The sequence below is a fragment of the Mesoplodon mirus genome, assembly GCF_964341445.2.
Source record: "Mesoplodon mirus genome assembly, chromosome: 8".
NCBI lineage: Eukaryota > Metazoa > Chordata > Mammalia > Artiodactyla > Ziphiidae > Mesoplodon > Mesoplodon mirus.
Genome location: NC_138984.1, coordinates 68,035,608 through 68,053,818, shown reverse-complemented (window position 1 = coordinate 68,053,818; position 18,211 = coordinate 68,035,608). Strand labels below are relative to the sequence as shown.

Here is an 18,211-nt window from a genome sequence, read left to right as displayed (position 1 = left end):
TATTCACAGGTCACTTCTGTGTACAAGGCATCACGTTAATCACTCTTCCCGCAATGGCCAGATGTCCGTTTGGTGGAGAGAGTGGACAAAAGTGCTAAAACAGTAGGCTTAATACTGCTTTGACTCTGTGCCCAATAACCAAGACAGATGGTTGGAGAGAAGTTGTATGTTTCACTCACACACAGGGATTGCCATAAATCAAGAAACAGCAGAAGATAGTCAAGTAACTCTTTGCTCCCCCCACCATCCCACCCTCCTCACCCCAACTCCTTGCTTCCTGTAACTTGGATTTGAGAGCCTGTTGTAAATTAGCTGCACAAAAGCAGGGAAATTGCTTCTCCTGACGCTCTTTTCCTGCACCACCCGAGCACCCCTGAATCTTACGTTATCATCACAGTATTTTCGGTGAGGATACACCCACATGTGGTGCAGGGCACTGCAGAATGCTGTAGAGAGAATTCATCTTTTCTTTTCAGACACCTCAACATCTCATCACAGTTGTCAAAGCAGATGAAAACTAGGGCTGCTGTTGAGTCACAGCCTCTTTTATCGCACATCCTCTCTTCTGTGTGTGTCCAGAGAATTGATGTAATTTCTTCAAACAGTTCTTGAAAAATATCTGCTGTTTTTTGTGCCTCTCAGTAATATTACTTTGGTCTATGGCCAGAAAAGCATAGGTTGACTCTAATTTTTTTTAATTTATTTTTTATCGAAGTATGGTTGATTTACAGTGTTGTGTTAATTTCTGCTGTACAGCAAAGTGATTCAGTTATATATATATATATAAACTTTTTAAATATATTCTTTTCCATTATGGTTTATCACAGGATATTAAATATAGTTCCCTGTGCTATACAGGAGGACCTTGTTGTTATCCATTCCATATATAATAGCTTGCATCTGCTGACCCCAAACTCCCACTCCATCCCTTCCCCACTGGGCCCCCTTGGCAACCACAAGTCTGTTCTCTATGTCTGTGAGTCTGTTTCTGTTTTGTAGATAAGTTCATTTATGTTATATTTTAGAGTCCACACATAAGTGATATCATATGGTATTTGTCTTCCTCTTTCTGACTTATTTCACTTAGTATGATCATCTCTAGTTCCATCCAGCTTGCTGCAAATGGTATTATTTCATTCTTCTTTATGGCCAAGTAGTATCCCATTGTATATATGTACCACATCTTCTTTATCCATTCATCTGTTGATGGACATCTTTTTGTGTGTGTGAATTAAAACTTATTTTTTTAACTTATTTTTTGAGTTGGTCCCAATATTTATTTTTTTCTAATTAATTTTTTTTGTTGGAGTATAGTTGATTTATAACATTGTGTTAGTTTCTGCTGTACAGCAAAGTGAGTCAGTTATACATCACATATATCCACTCTTTTTTTAGATTCCTTTCCCATATAGGTCATTACACAGTATTTTATATATATATATATATATATATATATATATATATATATATATATATTTAAATTTTATTTATCTATTTATTTTTGGCTGCGTTGGGTCTTTGTTGCTGCATGTGGGCTTTCTCTAGTTGTGGCAAGCCAGGGCTACTCTTCATTGTGGTGCGCGGGCTTCTCATTGCGGTGGCTTCTCTTGTTGTGGAGCATGGGCTCTAGGCATGCGGGCTTCAGTAGTTGTGGTGCACGGGCTTAGTTGCTCCGTGGCATGTGGGATCTTCCCTGACCAGGGCTCGAACCCGTGTCCCCTGCATTGGCAGGCAGATTCTTAACCACTGCGCCACCAGGGACGTCCCATTACAGAGTATTGAACAGAGTTCCCTGTGCTATTCAGTATATTCTTATTAGTCATCTATTCTATATATAGTAGTGTATATGTGTCAATTCCGGTCTCCCAACTTATCCCTCCCAGTTGGCTCTAATTTTAATTAGCATTTATTGACCTATTCTTCCATATTATTGGCTTTTGGCGTTCTCTTCACTATCCACGTCTAATGTCTTTGTAGTAGTAGTGAGCCCCAAGAAGAAGTTTCTGACATAGGAACCAATCCAAAGATTAATAGTATATAAAAGACTTTCTACTTTTTCCCAAGAAGTGAAGCAAATCCGTATGAAATATGAGACAGTGTAATTTTTCTAGACTCTCATTTCTCTACCATAGCAGGCAGCTTCCCTTGTAAATAAGTGCTCTTCTTTCTTCCAGAAAGAAATTTATTACAGGAGGCTAGTTAACTGCCTTGGGGAGTTGATGGAAGTCCCATCTCTTTGAGTCATGGCGCGTACCTCGGTGGGAGTGAATTCCACACAGAGTTTTAGTGACGATGATCTCACTATTTTATGTCTCATGTCTGTGCTTTAGTTTATGTGCCAAGATTGCTTTCCCTGATGAACAAAGTTCTGTCTAAGGCAAAGTGATCTTGCCTCTTCACTTGTCCCTTTCCCCCTTAGTTAACCACACTTTGGCATGTGGCACCTGTTAATGAATTCAACCAAAGATGGTCCCACTCCAGATTGTTGCTGGCATTTGTCATCTGACATCTACAAGTATAACTGATAATGAGTGCACTTTAGCTGAAACCTTAGTCAGCAGTACCATATTCCTGGGGGAGACTGGACCACTATGGCAAGCCTGTAGGTCCTGCTGCTCTTCTGCCTTCCAGGTAGAGGCAAGGGGATAGCACTGAGACACCGTGATCCAAGAGGTGAACTAGGATGAGCTCTTCTAAATAGCCCTCTCCCTGGAACACCAAGGTAACACCCAAGTTAAGTCTCTTAACTTAATACCCAAGTTAAGGGCTTCCCTGGTGGTGCAGTGATTGAGAGTCCGCCTGCCGATGCAGGGGACACGGGTTCATGCCCCGGTCTGGGAAGATCCCACATGCCGTGGAGCAGCTGAGCCCATGAGCCATGGCTGCTGAGCCTGTGTTTCCAGAGCCTGTGCTCCACAATGGGAGAGGCCACAAGAGTGAGAGGCCCGCATACTTCAAAAAAAAAAAAAAAAAAAACCTTATTAAAAATGTTTGGATCCCTCACGAAGCCCTACTGTACTCAAGCTTACCAGGAGATCTGGGTAGGAATGGCGCTGATGGGCTTCATCGTTTATAAAATCAAGAGTGCTGATAAAAGGAGTAAAGTTTTGAAAACTTCAAGTCCTGGGCCTGCTCACAGCCATCATTAACCAGCTTTACTTAGAGTGCACATCAGGTGAAATGCAGTCTGGCTGTGAATTTAAGTAAGCTCTGTTATATGGAAACATGGAACATCACTGTACACCTGTATAAGGGCCATATCCTTCATGGAATGGATAAATGTACTTAGAAGATGCAAAAACAAAGCAAAACAAAACCCAGTTAATTCATTAGGTTGATGTTCTGGTTCTATAACATTCCTTTGAAACCAGGGTCCTTAACCTAGATTCCGTGGACTCCCAGGAATCTATGAACGGCTTTAGGGGATATGTAAGACACCTGAAATTGTATGCACAATTTCGTATTGCTGTGGATATTTCTGAGAAGAAAGTCTCTAGCTCTTATCAGAGTCTCAAAGATGTTTGTAACTCCCTCACTTTCTAAGTGAGGTCATTTAAAATGACCACATTATGGTGTATTGGTTCTCAGTTACTCATTCAGTCGATTTTCATTAATAAATATAGGATAAGTAATTGCCCAAGAAAGGCACTATGTTTGACATTTAGAGAGAGACAAAGATACAGTACAACTCTTGTTTTGGAAAAGATTACTATCTTTTGGGGATGAATTGCACAATAGTCCCCAAAAAGACAATTAACAATGCAAGGTTATGAATGTACCTAGTAAGTGGCATGGGCAAAACATGCTAAAATAATTTAGAGAGGGAGGGATCACTACTTCTGGGGTTGTTGGACAGGAGCTGAACTTGAGCCTGGAGATGTAGCAACAAAGCCTGACACTGGTGTTCAGCCACCGTACCCTGGGTGTTCATATCAGATGTTAAATAATGAAATATTTCTGTGCCAGTTGGTTGCAGTCTTCCCCCAAGCCCACCCCAGTGCCTCTACTGCCCTGACCGTATCTCCACCAGGAATTCCCAGCACTCCCCCCCCCACCACCTTTTAGGATCCAGTAACTGTAGGATTAATGCCTAGCCCAGAAAGATCTTCTAGGACACCACTCCAGCCTTCTGGCTAGAGTTCTTCTGATGGTTCAGGGTCCATACTGATCAGTTATTGATATCTTGAATATCACCACTGCCTTTTTTTTTTTTTTTTTTTTTTGCGGTACGCGGGCCTCTCACTATTGTGGCCTCTCCCGTTGCGGAGCACAGGCTCCGGACGCGCAGGCTCAGTGGCCATGGCTCATGGGCCCAGCCACTCTGCGGCATGTGGGATCTTCCCGGACCGGGGCATGAACCCCTGTCTCTTGCATTGGCAGGCAGACTCTCAACCACTGCGCCACCAGGGAAGCCCTCACCACTGCCTTTAAGGTATGATATGTGTTTGTTAGGAGTTTATGTGTATAATCGTATGACTGAAATAATAGAAAGGAGAAGGAAAACATCTAAGGAAAGGGAAATGGTAAAAGAAAGAAGACCAGTTGGTTGATAAGACTATTCTGGATTTAGAGGATAGCCGACTAATTTGGTTGGATACAGAGAAGAAGAATAGTGAATGATAAAGTTAAAAAGACAAGCTGTAGCCAGCTTGTTGTGGAAACAGTTTGGGATTGGGAGCATGGGAGGGAGGGTAGGTGCTGCACTCTGGAGTTTGGGCTGTATATGTTAGATGTCACCTGTAAATGCTTAAGGTGTGGAATGACATGATGACAGCGGAACTTTTAGAAGAATAATATGGCAGGGGTGTGTAGGATGAAAGGACAAAAGGAATCATTAGCAAGGTAAATTCTAGATGTAAATTAGCCATCATGAAAATTTTCCTGTGAAAATTAGACAATCAACTATGAATTTTAATGTGAGAGGGTGTGGAGGAAAAGACACACTGGCTGTGGCACAGAATGAAACTGGATAGACTATTTGAAAGGGAGTCTTAAGAAACCTGGGCCATCTGGTTACAGTGTCCCTAGGAGAGGGCAGATCAGGTCAGTGACCACAGAAAGGAGCCAGTGAAGAGCAGGGAAAATCGCATCGCTGTTTGGGATACGTTCAGGGTAGTAGGATAGAGACTAGACCACAAAAAAAGCCACTCAACAATTACCTGTCTTATGTAAAGTTCATAAACTAACATGACAAAATAGCTGGGGAAGAGAGAGAGAGAGAATATGATTGAATCTTGGACTTATTTGACTGACTTGTTCTTACTTGTTCTATCTAATTCTAGACCAGCAATCAAGCAAGTCTTGGCAGCCCAGAATCCCTCCCTAGCGTGCATTGCACATTTTCAGGGAACACCAGGAATTTCCAGGGAACACACTGCATGTGAATGTGTAGTGTGACCAGTGTGACCCTGTAGTAAGGGTCAGAGCAGAGACTCAACCCAGTTCTCCTGGCGATTTTAAGGTGGTGCAATTTCCATGAGAAGCCAGCTACAGCTGTTGTTCATCCACCTGAGAAAGCTTTGCTTTGAGTATTGGCACCAAAATTAGAGTTCTTATTCTTCAAATGGTTGAAAAACAGCTGAGGTCAACCTCCCAAAAGGCAATAGTGTTTCTATTCCAATGCATAAAGTCACCAAGCAATAAGATCTGAAGGACACTTCTTTGTTTTATTTTTATTGGGAGTGAAGACTGTTTGTCTTTTTTAATTTTTCTGGAGGAGTTTAAGCATTTAGAGGGATGAATTACCTCTGGCTTTATGTGTCCAACATCATCAAACTGCCCCATGAAGATATTTTGTTGCTAAAATGAGCCCTGTGTGTGAGGTCATTCTATCTTGTTACACCGGACACCAAGGCAAACTATTTAGAATAAATTGAAATGAATAACTAATGAAAGAGAAAAGAATATTCCTTTCAGGGTTCCTGGATATACTAGTCTTGTTCTTTTTTTCTGGCTTCTCCTTACTTCTTTCCGCTTTTGCATCATTTTGACCCATTCACCCTCATGGCTTATTCCTTCCTTTCCATTTCAGAGTAGCTGTAATGGCAGCCTAGCTGCAGACAAGGAGACTTTGTCCTCTGAAGGAGATGGCATGAAAGACAGGAACTGCTGTTGTCCTGTCTACCATGGACGTCAAGAAATGCCTTTCCTTCTATTCATGAACCTAGGCCACCAGGCTGGCAAACAGGAAGAGGCCCTGTGCTCCCTGGCTGAGCCACACAGTACACAGTACCCTGACTCTGGAGTGAACATTTCTGCTCCCTCTTTGTTCTTTAGGGAACTGGTTAGTCTACAGCCTTGCTATTCAAAGTATAGTCCAAGACCCAGTGCCATCACGCCATCAGCGTCACCAAGCAACGTTCAAAGTGAAGAACTTCCACCTCAAACCTATGGAATCAGGATGTGCTTTTTTTTTTGGCCATGCCACATGGTTTGTAGGATTTCAACTCCCCAACCAGGGATTGAACCCGGGCCCCAGCAGTGAAAGCTCTGAGTCCTAACCACTGGACCGCCAGGGAATTCCCAGGATCTACATGTTAACAAGATCCCCAGCTGATTCGGATGGGCATTAAAGTTTGAGAAGCACTGGTCTACAGGACGTCCTCTTACCCACAGACACATTTTCCCTTTCTGGTGAGTTTGGGACACGATTCGACAGAAATCATACACTATACTGAGGTATATCTTAGTAGAAATTATGCCCCTACATATACCTAGGTACACTAAGAACAAATTGAAAACAAATTTAACTTAAAAAGTTGAGTTCTTTGCCTGATATGTTTTTAATACTCTGAATAGACTGGTGAATTTCCTTGTTGCAATGACTTGACACCTCTTGTGAACTATTCAAACCAAGGAAATAATCAGAAACAACTTATCAAACACCAACCCAAATCTTGCTACTTGGCAATTTTTAGAACCCCTCAGGCAAAAACAAACTACAAACTCCCTAGTCAAAAAAACATAGATAGTTAAGCAAAATAATTTTTTTAGTTGTTTTCACTATGTTTGTGCATATTCTCTTAACTGCTGAACTCCCTGGGAAGCTATATTGATTTATTTGGATGCTTTGCCCAATTCCTTCTCATTTGGGATTTTTGGTGAGAACATAATCAGAACTTAATATTTCGATTTTTCCAACATTCCAAAGCTATGTTCTTTTTAAGCATTCTGAGAATCTCAAGTTTCTTTAAGCTTTTCCTCCCCTGTGATTTTAAGTTCAAGCCAAACAATTGGATTTATCCTACTATCACTTCACCCTGAGAGAATTCTGTCAGAAGCAGTATTCATTTGTTTTTATAACTTTTTATTTTATATTGGAGTATAGCCAATTCAGAAGCAATATTCAGGGGCTTCCCTGGTGGTGCAGTCGTTAAGAATCCACCTGCCAATGCAGAGGACATGGGTTTGAGCCCTGGTCCTGGAAGATCCCACATGCCGAGGAGCAACTAAGCCCGTACGCCACAACTACTGAGCCTGTGCTCTAGAGCCCGCGAGCCACAACTACTGAAACCCGCGTGCCTAAAGACTGTGCTCTGCAACAAGAGAAGCCACGGCAACAAAAAGCCTGCGCACAGCAACAAAGAGTAGCCTCCGCTCACCGCAACTAGAGAAAGCCCATGCACAGCCACAAAGACCCAACAGAGCCAAAAATAAATAAAATAAATTAATTTTTTTAAAAAAGCAGTATTCAGTTTGCAAGCAAAGCAGGAAAACATCAGCAGTATTCTCAGATTCTCTTAAAATAATTTCCATAATATAATATTGAGGTTTACTGCTTGATATCTTAAGGATATCAAGGATCAATTTTTATTTTTGAACCTATGTTTCATGAGCAAAACACTTACTTGTTCTTTCCAGCATTGTCCAAGGACAGTAGCCTTATTCTCTAAATACTTTAACAGAACAGAATTTTCTGACTGATCAAGTATGTTTATATGATAAATCAGTGGCCCAGGCATGATTCAAGAAGGTAATGTCCTTTATTCTTTAATTTTATTATTATTAGGGAAGGGATGTGGGAACAGATGTATATGTATGACTGATTCACTTTGTTATAAAGCAGAAACTAAAAAAAATTTTTTTATTATTATTTTACTTGGATTAACTTCTATTATAAACTTCTATTTATAAATATTTGATCTAGCTCACAATATTTTGTTCACTTAGACAAACTTATTCATATACTAACATGAAAACCTATACAAAGGGGTTATAATATTGAGCCTAGAGTATTTGACTCCTACTCTTGTATCTAACTACTAGTTAGAAATAGGTATAATATTTATATTACTAGTACTAGGTATAGTCATTTTACTAGTAACTGCAGGTGACACAAAGGAAATAAAAAATGGTCTTTGTCTTAAGTGTACTTTTTCAGGTAGGAAGACAAAGCAGAAGAAATGTGCAAGAAGAAAATGGAAAAAAAAATTCTCACCCAGGTATATGATGGTAACAGCTACCTGGGCCACCAGTGTCAAGCTACTTGAATGCTTATCCTGGGTAAGGCACTGTGCTTAGACCTTGACATGTAGCAGTATCTCATTCACAACAGCTCCATTCTACAGAGGAGAAAAATGAGGCTGGGAAACTTCAGTAACTTGAAATTGGTATTCAAACCAACATTGCATATCAAAACCATGCTCTTAACTATATAGTACTTCCTGCCTGATAGAGAGTAAGGGATAGAATATTTATTTTCATTTGCTTTTAAAAAAACCTGTTGTCTACTATTTTATTTTTTTTTTACAGCTTTGTTGAGATACAGTTGACAAATAACATTGCGTGAGTTTAAGGTGAACAAGGCATACAACATATTGATTTGATACACTTATATACTGTCAAATGATTACCACAGCTAAATACCTCCATCATGTCACGTAATTATCATTTCTTCTTTGTGGTGAGAGTATTTAAGATCTACTCTCTTGGCAACAGTCCTTTACTCCTGATATTTCAATTGCAAACCTCTTGAAAATGAAAATGATGTTACCTAATTCCTTTGTGTCACCCAGGACCCTGCACAATGCTGGGCACAGTATAAATGTTGCAACTTCCCCAAGGATGAACTGCAAACAGGATTACCAAAATCTTGGCAACTAGCAGCATAAACTTGGTGTGCTAGACCTTTTCTAAAAGAAAGAGCATAATATAATAGATATCAGGTGGTTTCCTCATGGTTTGTATATCCACTAAACTCATGATGCCTCTGGAATTTTTCATCTGACCTTTGGTCTCAGTTCACTTCCTCTACCTTTAAGAGTCAACTCAATCTTCACCTCTTCTGCGGAGGAAACATCCCCTGACTTCCTGAGGTAGAGGGGACTGTTTTCTCCTTGGTGTTCTACTCCTCGTATCACACTTCATAGCACACATGGTACAGTGTGTAGCACTGGTGTGTGTGGGGATGGTGCATTCATAGGGAAGCCTGGGAGGAGCCCATTGCCATCTGGTGGGGAGATAAATTTCTAACACAGTATACATCTCATATCATGGCAGTGTAGATTTACATGACATGTTCAAGGCATCTCATGTGCGATATAGTATTTACTGAGTCTGTGATAGATAGATAGATAGATAGATAGATAGAAAGAAAAAGTTTTCCTTGGTCCTCTTAGGGTTCCTGGCTGGGTCTGAAAATGAAACTGACAAAGACAGATGAAGAGGAGAAAAGCCTACAAATTTATTTAACGTAAGTTTTACATGACACAGAAGTCTTCATAAGGAAATGAAGACCCATGGAAACAGAACTGAGTATTTTTATGCTAGGTTTGATGAGGAGAGGATAGTCATGGAAGAATATGATAGGTCAGAGAGTATGAGGTAATTGAAGTAAACTGGAGAAAACCTAGCAAAGCTGGTTTGTTAGGATTCTTCTCTGGGTCCATTTGTCTTTGGAGATAAGAATGCTCCTTTCCTACAGGTATAGGGTGAGCACCTCTCACAGGAGCCTTTTTGAACTATTTCAGAGAAGGATGGTAGTGGGGGGGAAGGTCAGAGTGACCATCTTGCTTCTACTGTTTTCTCAGACTCCTTCCACTTAAAATAGTCAATATGCCAAGGTGCCATATTTTGAGGAAGCAAGTCCTCAATCATTAAAATCATTAGTAAAGCATTACTCAAATTGCCCCACTAGAAACTTTTCAAGATTTTAATAGCTGCTCCTTGAAAAAAGGGCTTTAGTGGTCAAATGAGTTTGATAAATTCAAGATTAAATAAAATTAAACTTTTAAATGTATGCTATAATTTTTCCCTGCAATACTTCTCAAAACTCAACATGCGGATGTGCACTGTGAATCTCCCAAGTGTGAATCCAGTATGCAGCGTTTCCTAATCATACTTGCCCATAGAATTCCCTCTTTTTTCATGCCCTGTAGAACATAGTGTGGAGACTGACTTCATGGTTGAGAGTAGAGAAAGATATCAATGTCATCACAGATTAATTTCCTGGTTTTGGGTCAGCACTTTAAGCCATAGTTTCCTGATGTGCAAAATGGGGATAATACCTATATCTCATATTGTTGTTGGCAAAACAAAAAAGGTTTATAAAATGCCTAGGAGTTCTCAGTAGATCTTCGCAATTACGATTGTTAACAGTAATATATCTGGGAGCTGGGACTTCCATGGAGGCGCAGTGGTTAAGAATCCGCCTGCCAATGCAGCAGACACGGGTTCGAGCCCTGGTCCGGGAAGATCCCACATGCCACAGAGCAACTAAGTCCATGCACTACAACTACTGAACCTGCACTCTAGAGCTCATGAGCCACAACTATTGAGCCCATACGCCACAACTACTGAAGCCCGCACACCTAGAGCCCATGCTCAGCAACAAGAGAACCCACCGCAATGAGAAGCCCGCGCACCACAATGAAGAGTCGCCCCCGCTCACCACAACTAGAGAAAGCCCGCGCAGCAATAAAGACCCAATGCAGCCAAAAATAAATAAAATTTAAAATGTATATATATATATATATGTATATATATATACATACATATATATATATATATATATATATATATATATATATATATATATCTGGGAGCTGCCTATTCATCTTCGGAACCCCTGTGCTTTGCAGAGTACTGGACCTGAAGTTGACTTGAGCTCAGACTGTTACACATGGCTCAGCTTCAGCATGTGGGTGGCCCAAAGGCTTCCCTACTAACTGTGTCCTTTGTTCTTTAACAGGATTGGAGTCAATCTTAGATGAGTCCTGTTCTGGTCATGGTCCTATTGCTTAGTATCTTCTCATAAAAAACAAAAATAAGATAAAAGAAGAAATGAGGTTTGAACTAAATAACCTCTAGAGTTCATGTTCTCTAAAACTCTAAGGGATGGAAGTTTCCTGGCGGTCCAGTGGTTAGTACTCAGCGCTTTCACTCCCGTGGGCCAGGGTTCAATCCCTGGGCAGGGAACTAAGATCCCTCAAGCCTTGCGGTGCAGCCAAAAATAAAATAAAAAGGTTGGGGGCTTCCCTGGTGGCACAGTGGTTGAGAGTCCGCCTGCCGATGCAGGGGACGCAGGTTCGTGCCCCGGTCTGGGAAGATCCCACATGCCGTGGAGCGGCTGGGCCCGTGAGCCATGGCCGCTGAGCCTGTGCGTCCAGAGCCTGTGCTCCGCAACGGGAGAGGCCACAGCAGTGAGAGGCCCCCGTACCGCAAAAATAAATAAACAAACTAATTAATTAATTAATTAAAATAAAATAAAAGGGGCTTCCCTGGTGGCGCAGTGGTTAAGAATCCGCCTGCCAATGCAGGGGACACGGGTTTGAGCCCTGGTCTGGGAAGATCCCACATGCCGAAGAGCAACTAAGCCCGGGTGCCACAGCTACTGAAGCCCATGCACCTAGAGCCCTTGCTCTGCAACAAGAGAAGCCACCGCAATGAGAAGCACGTGCACTGCAACAAAGAGTAGCCCCTGCTTGCTTGCAACTAGAGAAAGCCCTCATGCAGCAACGAAGACCCAACGCAGCCAAAAATAGATAAATAAATTTAAATAAATAAATAAATAAATAACAAAATAAAATAAAAAACAAATTTTTAAAAAACAAAATTTTAACCCAGTGCAGCCAAAAATAGATAAATTAAATAAATAAATTTAAATAAATAAATAAATAAATAAAAAACAAAATTTTAGGGGAGACCAAAAGTAATTCTCAGGCTGCCACTGTTAGAGTTTTGGTACTATTTTGACTGGGCTGATGAGTACAAGTGTCTATGCACCGCTTTATTTTTTTCACTTAGAAAGGCCACTTTAAACTGATTGCCATCAATATTCTTTTTTTTTTACATAGAAAAGGTGAATATTTAATACACCTGTACATGTTTATTTCCTTTTCCCTTTGCAGAGCAAATCAACTTTTAATTCAGGAGTGGCATGCAATCAAAACCTATTGATATTTACATCATTTGGAAATATCTCAATGTATTAATTTATTTGAAAATGCATATAATATTCTTTTTTTTTTTTTGCATTACGTGGGCCTCTCACTGTTTTGGCCTCTCCTGTTGCGGAGCACAGGCTCCGGACGCGCAGGCTCAGCGGCCATGGCTCACGGGCCTAGCCGCTCTGCAGCATGTGGGATCTTCCCAGACCGGAGCACGAACCCGTGTCCCCTGCATCGGCAGGCGGACTCTTAACCACTGTGCCACCAGGGAAGCCCGCATATAATATTCTTGATATAAAGGAATTTGACTTTGGTTAATATTTCATTTTATCAGATTATATATCAGTTATATATGAATATACAGCACTGTAAACTAGAATTTATGCCTGGAAGTCGTTTTGATACATCTCCTCCCTGACCTCTATTTACCAGCCAGTGCAGCTGTGCGGTGGTTCTCTGTGTAGAATTCAGAAACAATGCAATTTTTGAAGTCAACCAGATGTTTTCCATTTCAGAGGAAAAGATCACACTTAGTGAAGTATTTATTTATAAGCTTCACAACAAAACAAAAGATTATATAAGAAAACTTTCAAGGGACACGGGTCGTAGAAACCAACTGAACACCACAGCTTTCCCAACTTCCTGGGAAGTTGCAAAAGAAATACCTGTACACAAAAGTTGACCTTGTGCTAGCTGCAAAGATTTGTAGATTAAGGTTATAATGACCAATAAATTACAATGAGAGTTACCGTTACAATCTGATGAGAGACTCCCACTTTGGTTTTATTTGGTTTCTATCCACTTTTTCCAAAAACACGTCCTGTAACACATACAAAGGAGTGGTTTTTAAAGCATGTCCTAAAATGAGTGTCTATGGAAACTTAAGGAATATTTTGGGAATAAATTCCCTCAAAACAAAAACAAAACCAACACGTTTTAAAATTCGAAAGTGAAAATAGGTGTAACTTGTTAGACTAATCATTGGAGACACCAGGTTTGGTATTCGAGCAGTGCCTAGATTTAAAGAAAATCATCATTTGAGTAGTTTTCTTCTCCTTTTATTCTTTCTTTCTTTCTTTTTTAAAGGAACCAAACTGTTGATCTGGGGGACACCCACTTGAAAAAGGCTCAAGGCGCTTCTGGACAAGGCAGCGCCAGCCGGGCCCGGAGGTTCCAGCGACTCCCGCGGACGCTCCACCTACGCGCCGCCAGCGAGGTTTCCGGGAACCGGGGCGCGGTGCTCGGCGGGCCGAGGCGGGTGAGTGGGTCCCCCGTTCCCCTCCTGCCATCCCCGCTCCTAGTGGTCCAGGGCTGGAGAGGCAGTGGATGGCGACGAGGCAGGTTCCTTGGGACTCGGGACCTCCCGCGCGGAGACTTCCGGCGGAGAGCCAGGGGCGGAAGGGTGCCGGGCGCAGACCCCCAGCGCCGCGCGCCTGCGCTGCCCGCTGCCGGGGTCGCGGGGACCACACAGACGCCGAGGGGACGCGCCTGCCCCCGGCCCACGGGGCCTTCTCTGTGCCGTCCCGGCCTCTGACCCCGTCTCCTTTGCTTTGCTTCATTTCGGAAATTGAAACTTAAAATGGTTTGTGTTTCCCCACTGTTCTTGTAGTATCTCTGGAGACAGTTGTTAGGAAAACAGATTCCTTCAGGACATTTACTGTCTTGGCAGGCGCAGGTTTTGGCAGTCGTGTCTCACTTTTCAGAATATGCAGGGGTTTTCTTGAAAGAGACATCCAAAAGAGAATGCGATGTTTCCCTATCTATACAACATGCGGAAGTTTAAAAAACGAAAACAAAACTAAAAACAACTTTGTGCATCACCACCTCCTTTTTTCCTTCCTTCTCCTCACTTCCTTTCTTTTTGCCGCCAGGCATGCATATGGGAAGATTTGCTTCTATCAGGCGGGGCACCACGGTGATATGAGTATATTAAGGGAAATAGGTGGTGAATGGGTATAGGTGATTTGTGCTGTTTTTTTCATTCGCTGCCATAACAAATCACCACAGACTTAGTGGCTTAAAAGCCACAAGTTTATTATCTTAAAATTCTGCAGGTTAGAAGTCCAACTGGGCATCACTGGGCTAAAATCAAGGTGTCTTCAGGGCTGCCTTCCTTCCCCGAGGCTAATGCGGTGAACCTGTTTTCTCATCTTTTCCAGCTTCTGTAGACTGCTCACCTTCTTTGGCTCAATGGTGCCCTTTCTCCATCCTCAAAGCCAGCAATGTTGCATTTCTCTGACTATTCTTCTGTTGTCACATCTTACTCTGATTCTACTCTTCTGCCTTCCTCTTTCACTTTGAAGAAGGACCCTGGTGATTACATTATTTCCCCACCAATAATCCAGGAAGATCTTTGTATTTATATATATGTATATATATATTTGGCTGTGTTGGGTCTTTGTCGCTGCATGCGGGCTTTCTCTAGTTGTGGCGAGCAGGAGCTACTCTTTGCAGAGCACGGGCTCTAGGCACGCAGGCTTCAGTAGTTGCAGCACATAGGCTCAGTAGCTGTGGTGCACGGGCTTAGTTGCTCCGCGGCATGTGGGGTCTTCCCGGACCAGGGATCGAACCCGGTTCCCCTGCATTGGCAGGCAGATTCTTAACCACTGCACCACCAAGGAAGTCCAAGATCGTTATATTTTAAAGTCAGCTGATCAGCAACCTTAAATCATTCTACAACTTTAATTCTCCTTTGCAGTGTAACCTAACATATTCACAGATTCTGAGGATTAGCATGTGGGCATCTTTAAGGGGACCATTATTCTGCCTACCATTTGACTGTATAAAAGGAAAGCTATTACTGTACATCCCATTTATGCAAGGAGGGAAAGTATCCAGATACTAGATATGCTGTAAGAAGTCCTGGGAATATTATGTAGTAGACCATTCATATGAGTTAAATATATTATTGAGAGCCTTTATTACAAGCCTTTATTATTATTCTTAGTCTATATTAAGAATATAGACTAAAAAAACAGTTAAATAATGTTGCAGTTTCTGCTTTCTGGAAATGTAATAAGAGAACTTCACATGCTTGGGATGTCCTGAGCTGAATAAATACCTCAGTCAAGATACTGCACAATTCTATAAATATTGAATGTTTTCAGTGTGTGAATGTGTATTGTGTTCTGAATGGATACAAGGAAGAATGGACGTGGTCCCTGGCCTCAAGGTCATGACCGTCTAGTCATGGAAAATGACACAGGTACACAAATAAAGCTCCCCAACAGAGATAATAGCGGGAGAAGTAAAATCATTTGGGGGAATCAGACAAGGCTTCAAGAACTTGGAGAGGAATTTGGGATGGATGTTGAACAGTAGGTTTTCATTAGGTGGAGGTTAAGGTTGGGAGGGGAGGAAGGATGTGACATTGAGGGACAGGAGGGAGAAGAGAAACCCTTAGAGTGTTCAGTGTGGTTAAGGGACTTGGTCCAGGAGTTGTCTAAATAAGACTAGTTGGGGTTAGATTGTGTAAGACCTGGGATGAATACCGTTATAAGGACTCTGCAGTTGTTAACGCAGTAAAGAGCTACTTATATATACCTTTTTTATTTTTAAACTCCTCAAACTTACAGAAAATCTGCAAGTAAAAAATTGTCTTTTTCCTGAGTTATTTGAGAGTAGGTTTCATGACCAATTACCCTGGAATTCTTGAGTATTTATTTCCTACAAAAAAGGTGTTCTCTATGTAACTACAATACAGTGATTAAAATCAGAAAAATTAATATTGATACATTATGCCATCTAGTCCTTGGATCTAATTTGAATTTTGCCAGTTGTCCCTATAATATCCTATAACAAAAGGACCCAGTTCAGAATTATGCATTGTGTTTAGTTGTGATGTCTCTTTAATCTCCTGCCTGGGACAGTTTCTCAGTCTTTCCTTGGCTTTCATGAACTTGACACTTTTGAAGAGAACAGGCCAGTTTATCTCATGTTTCCTCATGTTTAGATTCGGCTCATGCATCTTTGGCAGGAATATCATAGGAGTCATGCTGTGTTCTCGGTGTGCCTATCATATGTCAGATGATTTTGATGTATCTCATTATTTACTTTGATTACTTCATTATGGTGTTGTCCTCCTGGCTTCTTCACTGTAAAGTTATTCTTTTCCCCTTTGAAATTAGTGTTTTGTGGAGAAGTATTTCTTTTGTTTGTTTTGTTTTGAGAAGCTTTATTCATAATAGCCCCAAACCAGAAATAACCAAATAGCCACCAACGAGAGAATGGATAAACAACTTGTAGGCTGTCCATGCATGGAATACTACACAGCAATAAAAAGGAACAAACTACTAATACATGCAATAACAAGGACAAATCTCCAAAACATGTTGAGCTTAAAACTCTAGCACATATAAAAGGGTGCATACCAAATGATTCCACTTATATGAAGTGCAATAACAGGTTGTTCAGTGTAAGGAAATTTTAACTCAATTGAAAACAATCATTTCTTGAGTATAGACTATATCCCTGGCACTCTTTTGGGTACTATTAGGGTAGCATTCTGGATGAACTAGAGCATACTTTAGAGAACAAAACAAAAATCATAGCCCTTACAGTGCTTATATTCTTGTAGTTCAGCTTGACATGTTCAATGCAAAAGGGCAAACTGATATTTATCCCCATTGAAATTGTTGATCTCCTTCAAGGGCTTGTCAGTGCCAGGACTTGTGAGTGCTCAGAACACCTAAATGATTGAAATTGCACTGGATTTTGGTTTGCAGTACTTGTGGGTAAGTATTTTGAAACTAATTAAATGGTCCTTTCCTCACAAAACTATCAATTTATCTATCTATCTATCTACCTATCTATCTAGCTAGCTAGCTAGCTAGCTATGTTTACCAACTCATAGTTCTCTGTTTTGCTCAGTGGATTTAATTATTACTGTCATTATTTCTTTCTGTGCTTAATTGATTCCCAGATTTGTCCAGTGAGAACCTCATCAAGGTGGACTCTATGTTCTTTTGACATATCCTCATCATTCTTTGAGCACTTCTTGCTTTCTGACATCATAAGATGCTTGTCTTGTACTTTTCCTGTCCCACTCCTATAAGCAACCATTTCTCTGAATAGCCTTGGTTCCTGGTAGCTGAGAATGGTACTAGAAACTAAATTCTGGGTGCTAGATGTGCTCACTGCTATTGTCTTTGTTTCCAGGCCCTTTTAGCAGACAGAACTGGGGAATATCACACACTCACACACTTATATCTATATTTAAATTTCTGTACTTTTCTATCAGAAATCATGAGATTATGCTGATATCTCCAGTTCCAATTCATAGCATTCATTCTATTTTTCTCCCTTTTCATATTTATAATCACGTTCTCTGACAATGAAAAACCTGACTCCTGTTATCCTCCATATATTTACTTACTTGATAAATTGTGCTTATGTACCTTTGGCCACTGGGAGCTCCAGGCTCATCTTGTATATTTCCTGCCCCAAAGGTAGAATCAACCATTGCTCAAAGGAACCCCAGTTCCTTTTATTGGAGAACAGATTGGAAACCAAGATCTGGGTGCTAGATGACCCCTTTTTTTCTAGTTTTATTGAGAAATAATTGACATACACCACTGTACAAGTTTGCAGCATGATGGTTTGACTCACACATACTATGAAATGATTACTATAATAGGTTCAGCTAACATCCATCTTGACATATAGATAAATGTCAGATAGATAAAAAGAAAAGACAGAAAAAAAGAAAAATTTTCTCCTTGTGATGAGAACTCTTAGGATTTATTCTCTTAACAACTTCCCTATATATCATAGCAGTGTTAGCTATAGTCATCATGTTGCACATTACCTCCCTACTACTTATTTAT

The 18,211-nt window shown here is 40.9% G+C and overlaps 1 protein-coding gene across 4 annotated transcripts in view; it reads left to right on the top strand.

Moving 5' to 3' along the window:
• The window catches only part of NMI (N-myc and STAT interactor), a 68,765-nt gene that overhangs the window by 24,626 nt on the left and 25,928 nt on the right, over positions 1 to 18,211 (top strand). For 3 of the 4 annotated variants that reach the window (XM_082630292.1, XM_082630294.1, XM_082630295.1), the window contains exons 2-3: positions 13,473 to 13,644; positions 17,036 to 17,119. The gene's annotated coding sequence lies outside the window, so the exon portion shown is untranslated. Of the gene's footprint in view, positions 1 to 13,373; positions 13,645 to 17,035; positions 17,120 to 18,211 lie in introns of those variants that run through there. The other variant, XM_082630293.1, reaches the window with a different exon arrangement.